The sequence below is a fragment of the Manis javanica genome, chromosome 2 (genome assembly GCF_040802235.1).
Source record: "Manis javanica isolate MJ-LG chromosome 2, MJ_LKY, whole genome shotgun sequence".
NCBI lineage: Eukaryota > Metazoa > Chordata > Mammalia > Pholidota > Manidae > Manis > Manis javanica.
Window position 1 is genome coordinate 164,222,699 of NC_133157.1, and position 19,708 is coordinate 164,242,406.

General features: G+C 37.1%; 1 non-coding gene across 1 annotated transcript; it reads left to right on the forward strand.

The window, feature by feature from the left end:
• The first annotated feature begins 2,168 nt into the window (after positions 1 to 2,168).
• On the forward strand, positions 2,169 to 2,324 carry LOC118968354 (U1 spliceosomal RNA). Its single transcript, XR_005055972.2, has one exon. It is a non-coding gene; the product is annotated as a U1 spliceosomal RNA (small nuclear RNA).
• Positions 2,325 to 19,708: the final 17,384 nt, after the last annotated feature.

The following is a 19,708-nucleotide window of genomic DNA, read 5'->3' on the forward strand; positions in this document are numbered from 1 at the left end:
TGAGGCAGAAATCTCCCAAAACCATACATAACATGAAAATACAGCAAATACAACTAATCTTGAAAGAGCAACCTGAAGACTGCAGAACAAACTACCTACATCTTTGGGAAAGAGAAGACTTCATAGAAGAGGGTAAAGTAGCAAAGCCACAGTCTGGTGGGGTCCAAGTCCTCCCTCCACCTCGGCTCACAGGCAGGTGAAAGAGAAACTAAACAGGGCAGGAGTAGAAGCCCAGGACTACAAAACACCGAGCCCTTAAGATCTGCTCTGGGTGTACAAACCCACATTATATAGTGGGATTGGAAAGCAAAGACAGGCAGAACACTCAGAGACTGAGATCCCAGCTGCATGTGGAGAACAGGTGCACACAACCAGCAGCTCTGGGACAAAAGAAATGTGGGCACTTTGAACGATTTCCCAACAATGAGAAGGGTGCTAAATATGCAAAGATTACACAGAGCTTGCTGCTCGGGAGAAAGGACAGGTGGACAAAATAGTCCCAGCACACTCAGACCAGCAGATTGGGAACTTTCAAGAGCTTCAAAGACTCCATACCCCTGGCTAGCAACTCAGACCTGAGGCCCCCAGTAAGATTCACCACCTGCCGCTCCTCCTCATTGGCAGGCATTGGTCTGCCCACCTGTGATAGGAAAGAGGCTCTGCCTATGGCAGCTACAGGGAGGTCATGTAGAGGCTCCTTCCTGTACATACAGCCCACTGGACCTGGCAGTGGCAGCAGGCATTGCAGCTGAGAAACAGCAAAGAGCGCTTCCCTCCCAGCATGTGCTGGTGCTGCTCACCTGACACTCCCACCCTTCTTCCAGGTGCTATGCAGCTCTAGAGAGTAGAGCTTCTGGTTACTAGAGGATGCCACCTATGCAAAGCTTTTTCCATAGGAACCATCAGAATGAAATAGCAAAAATAAAATTCTACAAAGAAGAATTCAAGCGCAAGAAAAAGCTAAGTGAAACTGAAATTACCAATCTTCTGGATAAAGATTTCAAAATGAAAATCATAAACATGCTCACAGAGCTACAGAAAAATATTCAAGAGCTCAGAAAGAACTGCATGAAAGAGATAGAAACTTTGAAAAATACAGTATTTGAAATGAAACATAAAATGGAGGGATTTAAAAGCAGATTAGATGAGGTAGAGGGGACAGTAAATGAAATAGAAATTAGAGAACAGTGAAACAAAGAAGCTGAGGCACAGAGAGAAGAAAATAATCTCTAGGAATGAAAAAATAATAAGAGAACTGTGTGACCAATCCAAATGCAACAGTGTTTGCCTTATAAGGGTACCAGAAGAAGAAGAGAGAAAAAAGGACTAAAAAGTCTTTGTGGAAGTAATTGCTGAAAACTCCCCCATTCTGGGGAAGGAAATAGTCTCTTATCATGGAAGTGCACAGATCTCCCTAAACAAGGGACCTTAGGAAGACAACACTTAGACATATAGTAATTAAAATGGTAAAGATCAAGGACAAAGAGAGAGTATTAAAAGTAGCCAGAAAGACAAAAAGATCACATATAAGGAAAAGCCCATCAGGCTATCAGCAGATTTGTAAACAGAAACCTTACAGGCCATGATATATTTAATGGATGAAAAAGAAGGGCCTCCAACCAAGAATACTCTTACAGGCAAGGTTATCATTTAAATATGAAGCAGGGATTAAAAAATTTCCAGATAAGCAAAAGTTGAGGTAATTTTCCATCCACAAAACATCTCTACAGTATATTTTAGAGGAACTGCTCTATAGATAGAAGTGTTCCTGAGGCTAAACAGCTGTCACCAGAGAAAATAAAATGACAATAAAGGAAGTAGTCCAATTAATTACTAAACAAATGCAAAATTAAATCAACTAACCACAAAGTCAGTCAAGGTATACACAAAAGAGTACAGAATATGATACTTAATATATAAAGACTTGAGAAGGAAGAAGAAGCAGAAAAAAAGAGCTTTTAGATTGTACTTGAAATAGTGTAATAAGGGAATTAATTTAGACTGTTAGATAGTAAGGAAGGTGCCCTTGAACCTTTGGTAATGATGAATCTAAACTCTGCAGTGGCAATAAGTACATATCTATCAATAATCACCTTAAATGTAAATGGGCTGAAGGCACCAATTAAAAGAGAGAGAGTAACAGAATGTATATCAAAACAAGACGATCTATACTTAGCTGGCAGGGGAGATCATGAAGGTGGTTTTCCCAGGGCAGGGTTTATCCATTGCACTCCGGATGTGCTTATCCCTGTGATTTCCCCAAATGTGGAAAACTTGACTGCATAATTTGTGGTAGTGGAGTACTGCATTTGTGCTTTCCCCTGGAAAAAAAAAAAAGACAATCTATACACTGGCTACAAGAGATTGACTTCAAACCCAAAGACATATGCAGACTAACAGTGAAGGGATGGAAAAAGATATTTCATGCAAATAATAGGGAGAAAAAACCTGAGTAGCAGTACTTACATCAGACAAAAGATTTTGAAACAAAGAAAGTGATTAGAGACAAAGAAGGACATTAAAATGATAAAGGGATCAGTCCAACAAGAGGATATAACCATTATAAATATCTATGTACCCAATATAGGAGCACCTTGATATGTGAAAAAAATACTAACAGAATTAAAGGGGGAAATAGATTGCAATGCATTCATTTTAGGAGACTTCAAAACACCACTTACTCCAAAAGACAGATCAACCAGGCAGAAAATAAGTAAGGAAATATAAGCACTGAACAACACATTAGAACAGATGGACCTAGCAGACATCTACAGAACACTCCAACCAAAGACAAAAGGATACACATTCTTCTCAAGTCTACATGGAATGATTTTCATAGCAGATCACATACTAGGCCACAAAAAGAGCCTCAGTAAATTCAAAAAAGACTGAAATTGTGCCAACCATCTACTCAGACCACAAAGGCATGAAACTAGAAAAATTATGCAAAGAAAACAAAAAAGGCCCACAAACACATGGAGGCTTAACAACATGCTCCTCAATAATCAATGGATCAATAACCAAATAAAAACAGAAATCTAAAAAAAAGCTATATATGGAGACAAATGAAAAAAAAAAACTCAACAATCCAAAACCTGTGGTATACAGCAAAGGCAGTTGTTACAGGAAAGTTACCTCAAGAAATAAGTACAATCCCAAATGAACAGTCTAAACTCACAATTAATGAAACTAGAAAAAGAAGAATGAACGAGGCCCAAAGGCTATAGAAGGAGGGACATAATAAAGATCAGAGAAGAAATAAATAAAATTGAGAAGAATAAAACAATAGAATCAATGAAAGCAGGAGCTGGTCCTTGAAGAAAATAAACAAAATAGATAAACCTCTACCCAGACTTATCAAGAAAAAAAGAGAGGATACATGGAAACAGTATAAGAAATAAGAAAGGAAAGTCATTATGGCCACCACAGAAATACAAAGAATTATTAGAAAATACTATGAAAAATTATATGCTAACATATTGGATAACCTAGAAGAAATGCTAAACTTTCTAGAAAAAAACACATCCAAGACTGAACCAGGAAGAAAGAATCTGCACAGACCAGTTGCCAGCAATGAAATCAAATTCATAATCCCCAAACTGCATAAAAAAAAAATCCCTGTACCAGATGGCTTCTCCGCTGAATTTTATCAAACCTTTAGAGAAGACCTAATACCCATCCTCTTTAAAGTTTTCCAAAAAGTAGGAGGGAATACTTCAAAACTCATTCTATGAGGCCAGCATCACTCTAATACCAAACCAGACAAAGACAGCACAAAAATAGAAAATTACAGACCAATATCCATGATGAACATAGATGCAAAAATCCAAACCAAATTCAAAAATACATCAAAAAGATCATCCATGATGATCAAGTGGGATTTATTCCAGGGATGCAAGGATGGAACAATATTTGAAAATCCATCAACATCAAACACCACATCAACAAAAAGAACAAATACTTCATGATCATCTCTGTAGATGCTGAAAAGCATTTGATAAAATTCAACAACCATTTACAATAAAAAATCTCAACAAAATATGTATAGAGGGCAAGTACCTCAACATAATAAAGTCTATATCAAACAAACCCACTGCCAACATCATACTTAACATCAGAAAGCTGAAAGCTTTTCCTCTAAGATCGGGAACAAGGACGCCCAATTTTATTCAACGTGGTACTTGAGCTCCTGGCCACCACAATCAGAAAACACAAGGAACTAAACAGCATCCAGATTAGTATGGAAGAAGTTAAATGGTCACTGTTTGCAGGTGACATGATACTGTACCTAGAAATCCCTAAAGAATCCACCCAAAACCTATTAAAACTAATAACTGAATTCAGCAAAGTTGCGGACAAAATTAATACACAAAAATCTGTTGCATTCCTGTATAATAACAATGAACTAGCAGAAAAAGAAATCAGAAAAACAACTTCATTTACAATCACATCAAAAAGAATAAAATACCTAGGAATAAACCTAATCAAGGAGATGAAAGACCTCTACTCTTAAAACTACAAGACACTCATGAGAGTAATTAAAGAAGACACCAATAAATGGAAATATATAGGGTGCTCTTGGATAGGAACAATTAATATTGTTAAAATGGCCATCCTGCCTAAAGCAAAATACAGATTCAATACAATCCCTATCAAAATCCAACAGCATTCTTCAATGAACTAAACCAAATAGTTATAAAATTCTTATGGATCCACAAAAGACATCAAATAGCCAAAGCAATCCTGAGAAGGAAGAACAAAGAAGGGGGCATTACAATCCCTTACTTAATCTCTAGTACAAAGCCACAGTAATCAAGACAATTTGGTATTGGTACAAGAGCAGACCCATAGATCAGTAGAACAGAATAGAGAGCCCAGACGTAAACCTACACATATATGGCCAATTAATATATGATAAAGGAGCCATGGACATACACTTGGCAAGTGACAGCCTCTTCAAAAACTGGTGTTGGCAAACTGGACAGCTACATGCAAGAGAATGAATCTGGATTATGGTCTAACTCCATACACAAAAGTAAAATCAAAATGGATCAAAGACCTGGATATGAGTTATGAAACCATAAAACTCATACAAGAAAACATAGGCAAAAATCTCTTGAATATAAACATGAGCAAATTTTTCTTGAACACACATTATCTGGCAAGGGAAACAAAAGCAAAAATGAACAAATGGGACTACATTAAACTAAAAACCTGTACAGCAAAGGATACCATCAGCAGAAAAGGCATCCTACAATATGGGAGAATACATTTGCAGATAAGTTATCTGATAAGGTTTTAACATCCAAAATATATAAAGAGCTCACATGCCTCAACTCCCAAAAAACAAATAACCTGATTAAAAAAATGGGTGGAGGAACTGAACAGTCACTGCTCCATGAAAGAAATTCAAAAGGACAACAGGCACATGAAAAGATGCTCCACATTGCTAATGATTAGGGAAATGCAAATACATACAAATCACAATGAGATATCACCTCACACCAGTTAGGATGGCCAACATCCAAAAGACAAGAAACAACAAATGCTGGTGATGGCGTGGAGAAAGGGGAACCCGCCTAACCTCTTGGTAAGAATGTAAATTAGTTCAACCATTGTTGAAAGCATTATGGAGGTTCCTCAAAAAACTAAAAATAGAAATACCATTTGACTCAGTAACTCCACTCCTAGGAATTTACCCCAAGAAAACAAGATCCCTGATTAGAAAAGACATATGTACCCCTATTTAACCACAGCACTATTTACAATAGCTGAGATATGGAAGCAACATAATTGTCTAAGAGTAGATGAATGGATAAATAAGAGGTGGTACATATACAAAATGGAATGTCATTCAGCCATAGAAAGAAAACAAATCCTACCATTTGCAACAACATGGATGGAGCTAGAAGGTATTATGCTCAGTGAAATAAGGCAGGTGAAGAAAGATAAATGCTAAATGATTTCACTCATTTGTGGAGTATAACAACAAAGCAAAACTGAAGGAACAAACAGCAACAGAATCACAGACTCCAAGAAGGGACTAGTGGTTACCAAAGGAAAGGGACTCAGGAGGATAGGTGGGAAGGGAGGGAGAGAGGGAATAACGGGCATTATAATTAGCACACACAACATTGGTAGGTTATGGGGAAGGCAGAATAGCACAGAGGAAACAAGTAATGACCCTATAATCTTACTATGCTAATGGACAGTTATTGCAATGGGGTATGTGTGTATGGGGGGCTTGATAATAGGGGTGAATGTTGAAACCACAATGTTGCTCATGTGAAATCTTCATAAGAGTGTATGTCAATGATACCTTAATTTGAAAGAAAGAAGTGTATTTCAAACTTCACCACTTTTATTTTTTTATTTTTTTGTGGTTTGGTTCCATTTAAAAAAAATGATAGAAGTATAGCTGATAGGCATTATTGTATTGGTTTCAATATACAACATGGTGATTTAACAGTTAAATATCTTATTAAACCCTCACCCCAACAAGTATAGTTACTGTCAACATAGAAAGATGTTACAGAACTATTGACTATATTATCTATACTGTACTTTACAAATTAGACAAACTTCACCACTTTTTTTTTGAGCAGTAAGAAGGCTTTATTTAAAAAGTACACACTCAAAGAAAGAGAGTGTGGCCAACTTCACAGAGGAGGTGCACTAAAGGGCTTAGGATTCTGTCTTTTAAGGCTTTCAATGAAGCAAAAGGCAGCAGGGGTGGGAGGCACAAGAATGACTTGGTCTCATGATGCCTTTCTTTAGTTAAAGACATTATGTCACTATTCACAGTCAGTCATCTAGATAATTCTATAAGATAAACTTGACAGAGGAATTCATTGATGTTGATCTTCTCCAAGATAGTGGTTTCCCTCAAGCTCTGGGAACATATCAGTTAAGACTGCTTGCCCTGCCCTAAGGTAGGGTGGATTATTGTCTCATTATCAAGTCCCCACCACATATCCCATTACAGTCACTGTTCATCAGTGTAGTAAGATGCTATAGAGTCACTACTTGTCTTCTCTGTGCTATACTGCCTTCCCTGTGCTACACCCCTATGTAATATGTGCTAATCATACTGCCCCTTATTCCCTTTATACCTCCCTTTTCTCAACCACCCTCCCCAGTCCCTTTTGCTTTGACAACTGTTAGTCCATTCTTGGGATCTGTGATTCTGCTGCTGTTCTGTTCCTTCTGTTTTTGCTTTGTTCTTATGCTCCACAGATGAGGAAATAATTTAGTATTTCTCTTTCTCTGCCTGGCTTATCTCACTGAGCATAATACCCTCCAGCTCCATCCAATGTGTTGCAAATGGTAGGATTTGTTTTCTTCTTATGGCTGAATAATATTCCATTGTGCATATGTACCACATCTTCCTTATCCATTCACCTACTGATGGACACTTAGGTTGCTTCCATTTCTTGGCTATTGTACATAGTTATGCAATAAACATAGGGGTGCATATGTTTTTTTGAAACTGGGGTCTTGCATTCCTAGGGTAAATTCCTAGGAGTGGAATCCTGGGTCAAATGGTTTTTCTATTTTTAGTTTGTTGAGGAAACTTCGTATTGCTTTCCACAGTGTAGGAGGGTTCCCCTTTCTCCGCATCCTTGCCAACATTTGTTGTGCCTATTCTTTTCTGTTTTGGCCATCCCAACTGATGTGAGGTGATATCTCATTGTGGTTTTAATTTGCATTTCCCTTATAATTAGTGATTTGGAGCATCTTTTCATGTGACTCTTTGCCATCTGAATTGTTTTTTTGGAGAGGTGTCTGTTCATATCCTCTGCCCATTTTTTAATAGGTTTGTTTGTTATTTGGGTGTTGAGGCATGTGAGTTCTTTATATATTTTGGATGTTAACCCCTTGTCATATATGTCATTTAAACTGCACCACTTTTTAAGCCAAGTCAAGCCAACTATCTCCAACCACCTCTTCCATAATTTCATGTAGGAGAATCAAGCCTTGCAGAAGAGATTTTTCATTCTTTGACAACTTCATTCTCTTAATATCATAATAATATTACACATATTATTATAATACTATGCACTATGGTGACCAAAATCAACATCAAAGCAGATTTCATCTAATAAGGAATAGTAGTGGTCTAGGAGAGCAAATACAAATGTATATAAATTAACTCAATTATATGCTTTGAAATGAGTGCATGTGAAGGAACGATTTACTGTGGCATCACTAGCATGTACAGATTGTCCCAAAGATTACAAAGAGAAAATACACAAATTGTCTCTCAAATTATGTAAACTGTGAATGAGGTCCAGCTTTGGCAAACCTTTTACTATTGAAATCTGTGTAATAACCTATTTTAAATTCAATGTTGGCTTTCACTGAAGGCAGACAAAAATAATATTTTTGCTGCTATGAAGGTTATGCATAATAATTATAATTTTATTTATTTCATTTTTGATTTTTTTTAAGTATCCAGGATACTATATAAAAAAAATTACCTAGAGGAGAGGAGCCAAGATGGCGACATAAGTAGTTCAGAGGAAATCTCCTCCAAAAAATGTATATATTTATGAAAAAAATACAACTATTCCTAAAAGAGACAACAGTGGATACAGTACAACAGCCAGGCAACATCTACATCTGCGAGAACTCAACATCAAATGAAGGTGGTAAGATACAAGCCATGGTGCGCAGGACCCCGCCACCCCAGAACCTGTTGGGAAGAAAGGAGTCGGAACGGGGAGGGAGTGAAAGCCCAGGACTGCTAAACAACCAGCTCTAGAAATCCACACCTGGAGAACAGACACACAGTGCACAGGGTGCTGGCTTTTAGAGAAATGGAAAAGCAAAACTTGCGGGCAGGTCCCTGCAACCAGCACCCCTGAGACAAAAGAAAAGTGAGTGCTTTCTGCAAGTCTTAAAGAGACAGGAACCCCACAGCAGGACGAAATCATCTTGGCACACTTAGTCAGAAGCTGGGAATCCCGGGGAACTTTAGGCACCCTAAACCCCTGGGTGGCAGCACAGCTCTGAAGCCCCTCACAGCAATAATCAGCCTGCCAGTTGTTCCCACAACTGGCAGAGACCCTGACACACTGGCCCAGTAGTGGGAGTGCGGCAGAGCACTCCGGGGGTGGCAGCACCAGAGGGGACCAGAGCAGCCTGCACGAGCCCGCAGTGGTGGTGACTGAGCAGGCCGGGAGTGGCCCACACGCACAGGTGGAAGTGGCACCAGAAAGGCCTAGGAGCGGCCCACATGTGCTGGCAGCAGCAGTGCCAGAGGGGTGTAGGAGAGGCCCACGTGTACATGCAGAGGGGCGCGGGAGCAGCCCATGGGAGTGGGCAGCAGTGGCAGAGGAGCAGCCCAGGGCAGCTGCACCCCCAGCAGCCTCCCGGAACCCAAGTCCAACACACAGTTGCCCGGGCGAGACCCAAAGGCCGCTGCCAGCACACAGCTGCTCAGCAGGAGAGCTGCTTTCATGGAGGAGCACACACGGCATGCCTGCCACTCCCCGCAGGGCTCTGCACTGCTCTGATGGAAATCTCACCCACAGCAGCTTAGAGGATTAACCTGGTGGCTGCTGCAGGAGTGTGGGTAACCGACACAGGCAGCAGAGAAGGGCAAGGCATCCAGCAAGCAGGAAAGGACTTTCTTCTCCCAGCTGACACACCTGCTACCTGCCTACAGCCACCGCTATCACCATGAAAAGGCAGAAGAATTTAGTCCAGTCTAAAATAGTTCAGACAAACCCTGAGAGAGGACCTGTGGAGACAGACCTAACCAGTCTCCCTGAAAAAGAATTCAAAATAAAAATCATAAACATGCTGATGGATCTGCAGAGAAATATGCAAAAGGTAAAGGAACAAGTATAGAGGGTGACTACAGAAATAAAACAATCTCTGCAAGGACTTAAAAGCAGAATGGATGGGATGCAAGAGGCCATTAATGGAATAGAAACCAGAGAACAGGAATGCATAGAAGCTGATGCAGAGAGAGATAAAAGGATCTCCAGAAATGAAACATTAAGAGAACTGTGTGACCAATCCAAAAGGAACAATATCCACATTATAGGGGTACCAGAAGAAGAGAGAGAAAAAGGGATAGAAAGTGTCTTTGAAGAAATAATTGCTGAACACTTCCCCAACTGGGGGAGGAAATAGTTGCTCAGACCACGGAAGCACACAGAACTCCCAACAGAAGGGACCCAAAGAGGACAACACCAAGACACATAATAATTAAAATGGCAAAAAGCAAGGACAAGGACAGAGTATTAAAGGCAGCAAGAGAGAGAAAAAAGGTTACCTGCAAGAGAAAACCCATCAGGCTATCATCAGACTTCTCAACAGAAACCTTACAGGCCAGAAGAGAAAGGATGATATATTTGATGCAATGAAACCAAGGATACTGTATCCAGCACGATTATCATTTGAATATGAAAGAGGGATTAAACAATTCCCAGACAAGCAAAAGTTGAGGGAATTTACCTCCCACAAACCACCTCTACAGGGTATCCTACAGGGACTGCTCTAGATGGGAGCACTCCTAAAAAGAGCACAGAACAAAACACCCAACATATGAAGAATGGAGGAGGAGGAATAAGAAGGGAGAGAAATAAAGAATCATCAGACAGTGTTTATAAGAGCTCAATAAGTGAGTTAAGTTAGACAGGAAGATAGTGAAGAAGCTAATGTTGAACCTTTGGTAACCACCAACTTAAAGCCTGCAATGGCAATAAGTACATATCTTTCAATAATCACCCTAAATGTAAAAGAATGGAATGCACCAATCAAAAGACACAGAGTAATAGATAAGGAAGCAAGACCCATCTATATGCTGCTTACAAGAGACTCACCTCAAACCCAAAGACATGCACAGATTAAAACTCAAGGGATGGAAAAGATATTTCATGCAAACAATAGGGAGAAAAAAACAGGTGTTGCAGTACTAGTATCAGACAAAATAGACTTCAAAACAAAGAAAGTAACAAGAGATAAAGAATGACATTACATAATGATAAAGGGCTCAGTCCAACAAGAGAATATAACCATTATAAATATATATGCACCTAATACAGGAGCACCAACATATGTGAAACAAATACTAACAGAATTAAAGGACGAAATAGAATGCAGTGCATTCATTTTGGGAGAATTCAACATACAACTCACTCCAAAGGACAGATCAACCAGACAGAAAATAAGTAAGGACACAGAGGCACTGAACAACATGCTAGAACAGATGGACCTAATAGACATCTATAGAACTCTACATCCTAAAGCAACAGGGTACACATTCTTCTCAAGTTCATGGAACATTCTCCAGAATAGGCCACAAAAAGAGCCTCAGTAAATTCCAAAAGATTGAAATTCTACCAACCAACTTTTCAGACGACAAAGGTATAAAACTAGAAATAAATTGTACAAAGGAAGCAAAAAGGCTCACAAACACATGGAGGTTTAATAACATGCTCCTAAATAATCAATGGATCAATGATCAAATTAAAATGTAGATCCAGCAATATATGGAAACAAATGAAAACAACAACACAAAGCCCCAACTTCTGTGGGACGCAGCAAAAGCAGTCTTAAGAGGAAAGTATATAGCAATCCAGGCATATTTAAAGAAGGAAGAACATTCCCAAATGAATAGTCTAATGTCAGACTTTTCAAAATTGGAAAAAGAAGAACAAATGAGGCCTAAGGTCAGCAGAAGGAGGGACATAATAAAGTTCAGAGAAGAAATAAATAAAATTGAGAAGAATAAAACAATAGAAAAAATCAATGAAACCAACAGCTGGCTCTTTGAGAAAATAAACAAAATAGATGAGCCCCTAGCCAGATTTATTAAGAGAAAAAGAGAATTAACACACATCAACAGAATCAGAAACTAGAAAGGAAAAATCATGACAGACTCCACAGAAATACAAAGAATTATTAGAGAATACTATGAAAACCTACATGCTACCAAGCTGGAAAACCTAGGAGAAATGGACAACTTCCTAGAAAAACACAACCTTCTAAGACTGACCCAGAAAGAAACAGAAAATCTAAACAGACCAATTACCAGCAACGAAATTGAAGTGGTAATCAAAAAACTACCCAAGAACAAACCCCCGGGCCAGATATATTTACCTTGGAATTTTATCAGACCTACAGAGAAGATATAATACCCATTCTCCTTAAAGTTTTCCAAAAAATAGAGGAGGCAGGAATACTCCCAAACTCATTCTATGAAGCCAACATCACCCTAATACCAAAACCAGGCATATACCCCAACAAAAATGAAAACTACAGACCAGTATCCATGATGAACATAAATGCAAAAATAGTCAACAAAATATTAGCAAACCAAATTCAAAAATACATCAAAAGGATCATACACCATGACCAAGTGGGATTCATCCCAGGGATGCAAGGATGGTACAACATTCGAAAATCCATCATCATCCACCATATCAACAAAAAGAAGGACAAAAACCACATGATCATCTCCATAGATGCTGAAAAAGCATTCGACAAAATTCAACATCCATTCATGATAAAAACTCTCAACAAAATGGGCATAGAGGGCAAGTACCTCAACATAATAAAGGCCATATATGATAAACCCACAGCTAACATACTGAACAGCAAGAGACTGAAAGCTTTTCCTCTGAGATGGGGAACTAGACAGGGATGCCCACTCTCCCCATTGTTATTCAACATAGTACTGGAGACCATAACCATGGCAATTAGACAAAACAGATAAATAGAAGGCATCCAGATTGGTAAAGAAGAAGTCAAACTGTTACTATTTGCAGATGACATGATATTGTACATAAAAAACCCTAAAGACTCCACTCCAAAACTAGTAGAACTAATATCAGAATTCAGGAAAGTTGCAGGATACAAAATTAACACACAGAAATCTGGTTTTCCTATATGCTAAAAATGAGCTAATAGAAAGAGAAATCAGGAAAACAATTCCATTCACAATAGCATCAAAAAGAATAAAATACCTAGGAATAAACCTAACCAAGGAAGTGAAAGACCTATACACTGAAAACTACAAGACACTCTTAAGAGAAATTGAAGAGGTCACTAACAAATGGAAACTCATCCCATGCTCCTGGCTAGGAAGAATTAATATAGTCACAAAGAAATATACAGATTTGATGCAATCCCTATCAAATTACCAACAGTATTTTTCAATGAAGTGGAACAAATAGTTAAAAAATTCATATGGAAACACCAAACACCCTGAATAGCCAAAGCAATCCTGAGAAGGAAGAATAAAGTGGGGGGAATCTTGCTCCCCAACTTCAAGCTCTACTACAAAGCCACAGTAATCAAGACAATTTGGTACTGGCACAAGAACAGAGCCACAGACCAGTGGAACAGAATAGAGACTACAAACATTAACCCAAACATATATGGTCAATTAATATTTGATAAAGAGGCCATGGACATACAATGGGGAAATGACAGTCTCTTCAACAGATGGTGCTGGCAAAACTGGACAGCTACATGTAAGAGAATGAAACTGGATCACTGTCTAACCCCATACACAAAAGTAAATTCAAAATGGATCAAAGACCTGAGTGTAAGTCATGAAACCATAAAACTCATAGGAAAAAAAACACAGGCAAAAATCTCTTGGACATAAACATGAGTGACTTCTTCATGAATACATCTCCTCGGGCAAGGAAAACAAAAGCAAAAATGAACAAGTGGGGCTATATCAAGCTGAAAAGCTTCTGTACAGCAAAGGACACCATCAATAGAACAAAAGGTACCCTACAGTATGGGAGAATACATTCGTAAATGACAGATCCGATAAAGGTTTGACATCCAAAATATATAAAGAGCTCACACACCTCAACAAAAAAAAGCAAATAATCCAATTAAAAAATGGGCAGAGGAGCTGAACAGACAGTTCTCTAAAGAAGGAATTCAGATGGACAACAGACACATGAAAAGATGCTCCACATCGCTTGTCAGAAGAGAAATGCAAATTAAAACAATGAGATTTCACCTCATACCAGTAAGGATCGCCACCATCCAAAAGACAAACAACAACAAATGTTGGCAAGGTTGTGGAGAAAGGGGAACCCTCTTACACTGCTGGTGGGAATGTAAATTAGTTCAACCATTGTGGAAAGCAGTCTGGAGGTTCCTCAAAATGCTTAAAATAGAAATACCATTTGACCCAGGAATTCCACTTCTAGGAATTTACCCTAAGAATGCAGCAGCCCAGTTTGAAAAAGACAGATGCACCCCTATGTTTATTGCAGCACTATTTACAATAGCCAAGAAATGGAAGCAACCTATGTGTCCATCAGTAGATGAATGGATAAAGAAGATGTGGTGCATATACACAATGGAATATTATTCAGCCATAAGAAGAAAACAAATCCTACCAGTTGCAACAAAATGGATGGAGCTAGAGGGATTATGATCAGTGAAATAAGCCAGGCGGAGAAAGACAAGTACCAAATGATCTCACTCATATGTGGAGTATAAGAACAAAGAAAAACTGAAGGAACAAAACAGCAGCAGACTCACAGAACCCAAGAATATACTACTAACAGTTACCCAAGGGAAAGGGACTGGGGAGGATGGGTGGGAAGAGAGGGATAAGGGCGGGCAAAAAGAAAGAGGGCATTACAATTAGCATGTATAATGTGGGGGTGGTGTTGGGCAGGCTCTACAACACAGAGAAGACAAGTAGTGATTTTACAGCATCTTACTATGCTGATGGACAGTGACTGTGAAGGGGTATGTTGGGGGGACTTGGTGAAGGGGGGAGCCTAGTAAACATAATGTTCTCCATGTAATTGTAGATTAATGATACCAAAATTAAAAAAAAATAATGTAATACTTTTGAATGTAGAAGTGTTAAAATGCAATAACAGCCATTGTATGATAAATTGAAAGAGATAGCTTTTGCATCAATAAATCTAATATACAAATATTCAGAAATATTCAGTTCTAGGAAAAAAACTATAATAAATAATTTGACTTATTTTCAGATATTCTTTTTTTAAGTTATTTTGTATTATTTCATAAAACAAGGTTTTCTTTAGAAAAAGAATAAAGTGTCACACAATAACAATGTTTGATTTTGGTAAATTTATATTCCATTCTTTTTCTATGGTTATTAAACTTTTTCTATGTGGAGACACGGACAAATAGTTTAAATATCTTGTTGTTTTGTTACATGTTGTTTTCCTGTTTTTTAAGGAGACACATAAATATACACATATACTCTCTAATTAAAGCCCTCTGACTTCTGTATGTGGTATATCCTGCTCTCAAACTGTTTAATTTGAAATTATTGGGAAGAAGCTTATAGATTTTTCAGTTATTGATAAAATAATGCTTATTAATGGTAACTATTTATTATGGTTATGTCACAATCTTGTTAACATTCTCCCATATTTTTCTCCCACCAATTTGAAAATCATGTCTAAGCTTAATATGGTGTGTAAGAATCCTTGCAGTTTACCTCCTGCCTACCTTTCTAAACTGATTTTATCTCACAATCAATAATGGTTACTAGGCCCTCACATTAATTAACCAACAAAATATGGAAATAAAGTGGTAAAAAATTATCAAAAGAAAACAACTGGCTATTTATTTGTAAAAATTGAAACACAATCTTTGCATGTGCTCTTTTGTTTAATAAAATAGCAAATACGTTAAAACTTACTGAAATTGGAATATGATTAATATGAGAATAAAAATCAATCCTACAAAGTACATACAAGTAGCTTTTAAAATTCAATACAATCTTTTTTTTTCTAATATCTGATTTTGTTGAGAAAAGTTAAATGTTCATCACAGAATGGCAATTGTCTAAGAACTGATGAATGCGAGTCATAGCCAAGACCTTGCTCACAGGACTTCGTGTTTCCTGTGTGTTATCTTGTCATTTGTTAATTAGTTTGCTTATTAAATATTACTAATCCTTCAAATTTAACCTCACACTTTACAGCTTGACTTATGTTATGTATTTCCTTCTTTAAATTCCCACAGAAATTTGAACACATGTCCAGCAGAATGATAATGGCTACCATTTGTTTATTGTTTATACTGGAAGCCAGGCATTATACCAGATGTTTCCATTCAAACTCTCATTTAATATTCAAAGCATCAAATGAGACAGGTGCTATCATTCAATTTCTCTGGGGGAAAAAGTTTAAAAAGGTTGCTTAAGATCAAATGTAGAAAGTGGCCAAACTGGTTTTTGAATACACAAAGTCCATTCCATTGACAGTGATCTTATAGAGTGCATCATCTATTCTAGTGCATGATGTTATAGATTTTTGTCACATTTCTTTTTTCTCCACTGACATGAAAATCCCTCATGCATAAATAGTCATTTCTTTCTGCTGCTTTCGAGGTATTCTCTTTTTCTTTGGCATACAAAAGTTTCAGTATTATATGCCTAGAGTTTATCTTTGAGTTCACTGACATTTTCTGAGCCTCTTGGACATTAGATTAATGTTTTTTATTAAATGTTTGTGTTTTCTGTTATTATGTCTTCAAATAATATATATTTTTCCCTTTTTCTATCTCCTCTCCTTTTGTTAATCCCATTATGCATATATTGGTTTGCTTGGTGTATCTCATAAATGTCTGAGGCTTTTTTCATTTTATTTGTTCTATTTTTGTTCTTGTTCTTGTTGTTTTTTAGATTGGACATTCTCAACTGACCTACCTTCGCTTCACTTGCTCTTTGTTCTACCTGCTCAAATTTGCTCATGAGTGAATTTTTAAAAATATTTTTATATATCCATCACTACTGCATTTCTCAACTTTAGAATTTCTATTTATTTATTTTCATAAACTTCTATTTCTTCATTGAAATTCTCTTTGATGAGACAGCATTCTCTTGTTTTCTTTAGTTAGACATGGTTTCCTTTTTCTTTTGCTGAGCATAGTTAAAATAGATGATTTAATGTTCTTGTGTAGCAAGTCCAGTGTCCTGGGATTACTGAGAGACGATTTCTATTAATCACATTTTTTTCCCTATGAATTTATCACACTTTCTTCTTTCTTTTCATATCTCTTAATTCTTTGAGGAAAATTGGCATTTATAATGTGATAATTCTGGAAATAATATTCTCTTTCCTTCTCAGGTTTATTGTTGCTTTTTTGTTGTTCATTTTGTTTTGTGCAGTGATTTTTCTGGAATAATTCTCCTGTCTCTTTTCTTTGTTGTGGGGACACTGAAATCAGCCTGTTTTTCTTAGTGACTTTTAAGATTTCCTTAAGTGTCTGGAAGCACTGAGTCTCCTTGACTTTGCTGATGTGCTTTATGTCTGTGTTGGGACATACCTTCAACACTCAGCCAGTTTAGAACCCTGCCTTAGCTTTCATTTCCTGCTGTGTCTAGTACCAGTGTCAGCAGTAGGTTAGAATTTAGGGCCTCCTTAAGTCTTTCCATCTAGATACCCAGAAATATGTCCAAGTTTTCCTGTGGACTTTTCACTCGCCAGTTTTTTAAAAAGTCTATTTCTTGCTTTAATTGTTTCTGGTTACCTGAAGCATCTGCAAATTTCAACAATTGTCTAATTATTTTCAGCACACATCACCTTTCCAGGGAAAAGAAGTTTGGAGTTGGGTGGGCTCTGAGTCATGTCAAATAAAGACAGACATGCCAGTGACATGTTCTAGGCAACTACCAAAAGGTCAAACATGACAATTCTCTGGGAATGAAGTTTTCAAAAATCTCCAACTCCATTCTTCCTTAACAATAGTTGCCAGGTGGCTGATTTGTACTATAATTCCAGGCTGTTGGTTTTTAAGGCTGCCACATACCTGAAGAGGAGTGTTAAGTATAAGACAAGTTAAAACACTAAAAAATCACTTTTCTTACTGAGAGTCAGTAATTTTTCTTGAACAAACGCTCTTTGGATTGTAGCAAGATTTTGATTAATTCCCAGTTTTGAAAACTTTGATTCTGACATTTATTTGAATTTTCTCATGGTTTTTATGGAAGACAGAATTTTCAGATACCTTTAATCACCATGTTTTTTTTCTGACATAGTTTTTAAAAAACTTCTTGATAAGTAACATAAATCTTGAATGGTAAGAAATTGGTTACATAAAACAAAAGACAATGCAATAGTTGGAGTTTCAAACTTCCTTGTTATTTCTGCCTTGAAATAAGCACATTTTCCCCAGAAAAATTCCTCATCAGGGTGAGCTTCCATTTGGTCCTTTGTTGTATTCAGGATTTTCTGTTTCATTTTGTTTTCTTCTCTTGGCTTTTTCCAAAACTGTTCAATAGGCTTCATCTATGTGCCTCCTTGATCAACAGATGTAAGTTATTGGTACAAAATATCAGTTCATCTTTAAGGATTTGACTTGATATAGGGTGAATTGAAGACCCTGAAACCATAAAATTCAAAGAAAAACACAGGTATTAAGCTTCTCAACATTGGTCATAGCAATGATCTTTTGCATTTGACACAAAAGCAAAGTAAACAAAAACAAAATAAACAAGTAGACAGCATGACCCTAAAAAGCTTCTGCACAGCAAGGGAAATCATCAATAAAATAAAAACTCTACCTACCAAATGGAAGAAATATTTGGATATCATATATCTGATGAGATTAATGTCCAAAATACATAATCCATATAACTCAATAACAAAAAGAACAAGAAAACCAATGGAAAAAAATGCTCAAAGGATCTGAATAGATATGTTTTCAAAGAAGTCACAGAAATGATCAACAGTTACATAAAAAGGTGCTCAACATCATTAATCAATAGGGAAATGCAAATCAAATTCACAATGAGAGATCACCTCTCATTTGTCAGAATGACAAGAAATAGCAACTTTTGGAGAGGATGTGGAGAAACAAGGGTCTCTGTGCACAGATGAGAATGTGAAGTCATGCAGCAACTAAGGGAACTTCCTCAAATAATTAAAAATAGACAACTACCATATGTGTGTACACATACAGACACACACACACACACGTGGAATACAATTCTACCATAATAAAAGAAGGAAATCTTGCTATTTGGAACAACATGGATGGACCTAGAGGGCATTATGTTAAGTGAAATCAGACAGAAAGACAAATACTGTTGTATGGTCTCACTTATATGTGTAATCTAAAACAACAACATAACAAACAAGCTCATGGATACAGAGAATTGATGGATGGTTGCCAGTGAAATGAGAGTGGGGAAATGGTTAGGGGTCAAAAAGTACAAACTACCAGCAATAAAAACAATATCACGGGATGTATGTGCAGCATGGTGAGACTATAATTAATAGTTCTGTATTGCATATTTGAAAGTTACTAATAGTAAATTTTAAAAGTTCTCATCACAAATAAAAGGAAATTGCAACTAAAAAATTTAGATATCATTTTTTTCAAAAAACAGCATCACTTGAAATTCAAATAGATATCTTGATCAAAAAAATGTTACTGCTTCTCAGAATTTGTAGCATAAAATTATGATGATAAACTATAATGTTGTTCTTGGTAGCGCAAACAGGTAGCTGAATTTATCTAGTTAAACTCCTTTCTGTTTCAGTTGAGGTTAATACGATGATATACTGAACATCCATACTGACCATTTAAAATAAGATTTTTTAAATTAAATTATGTGTACTGTCATCAAAAAATGCTGATTCTACCTAAATAAAACTCAGTGCCCCCACCACTTACTTAGAGCTTACTCTGTTAGTATCATACATGAAAGGCTCACTGCATCAGGAAG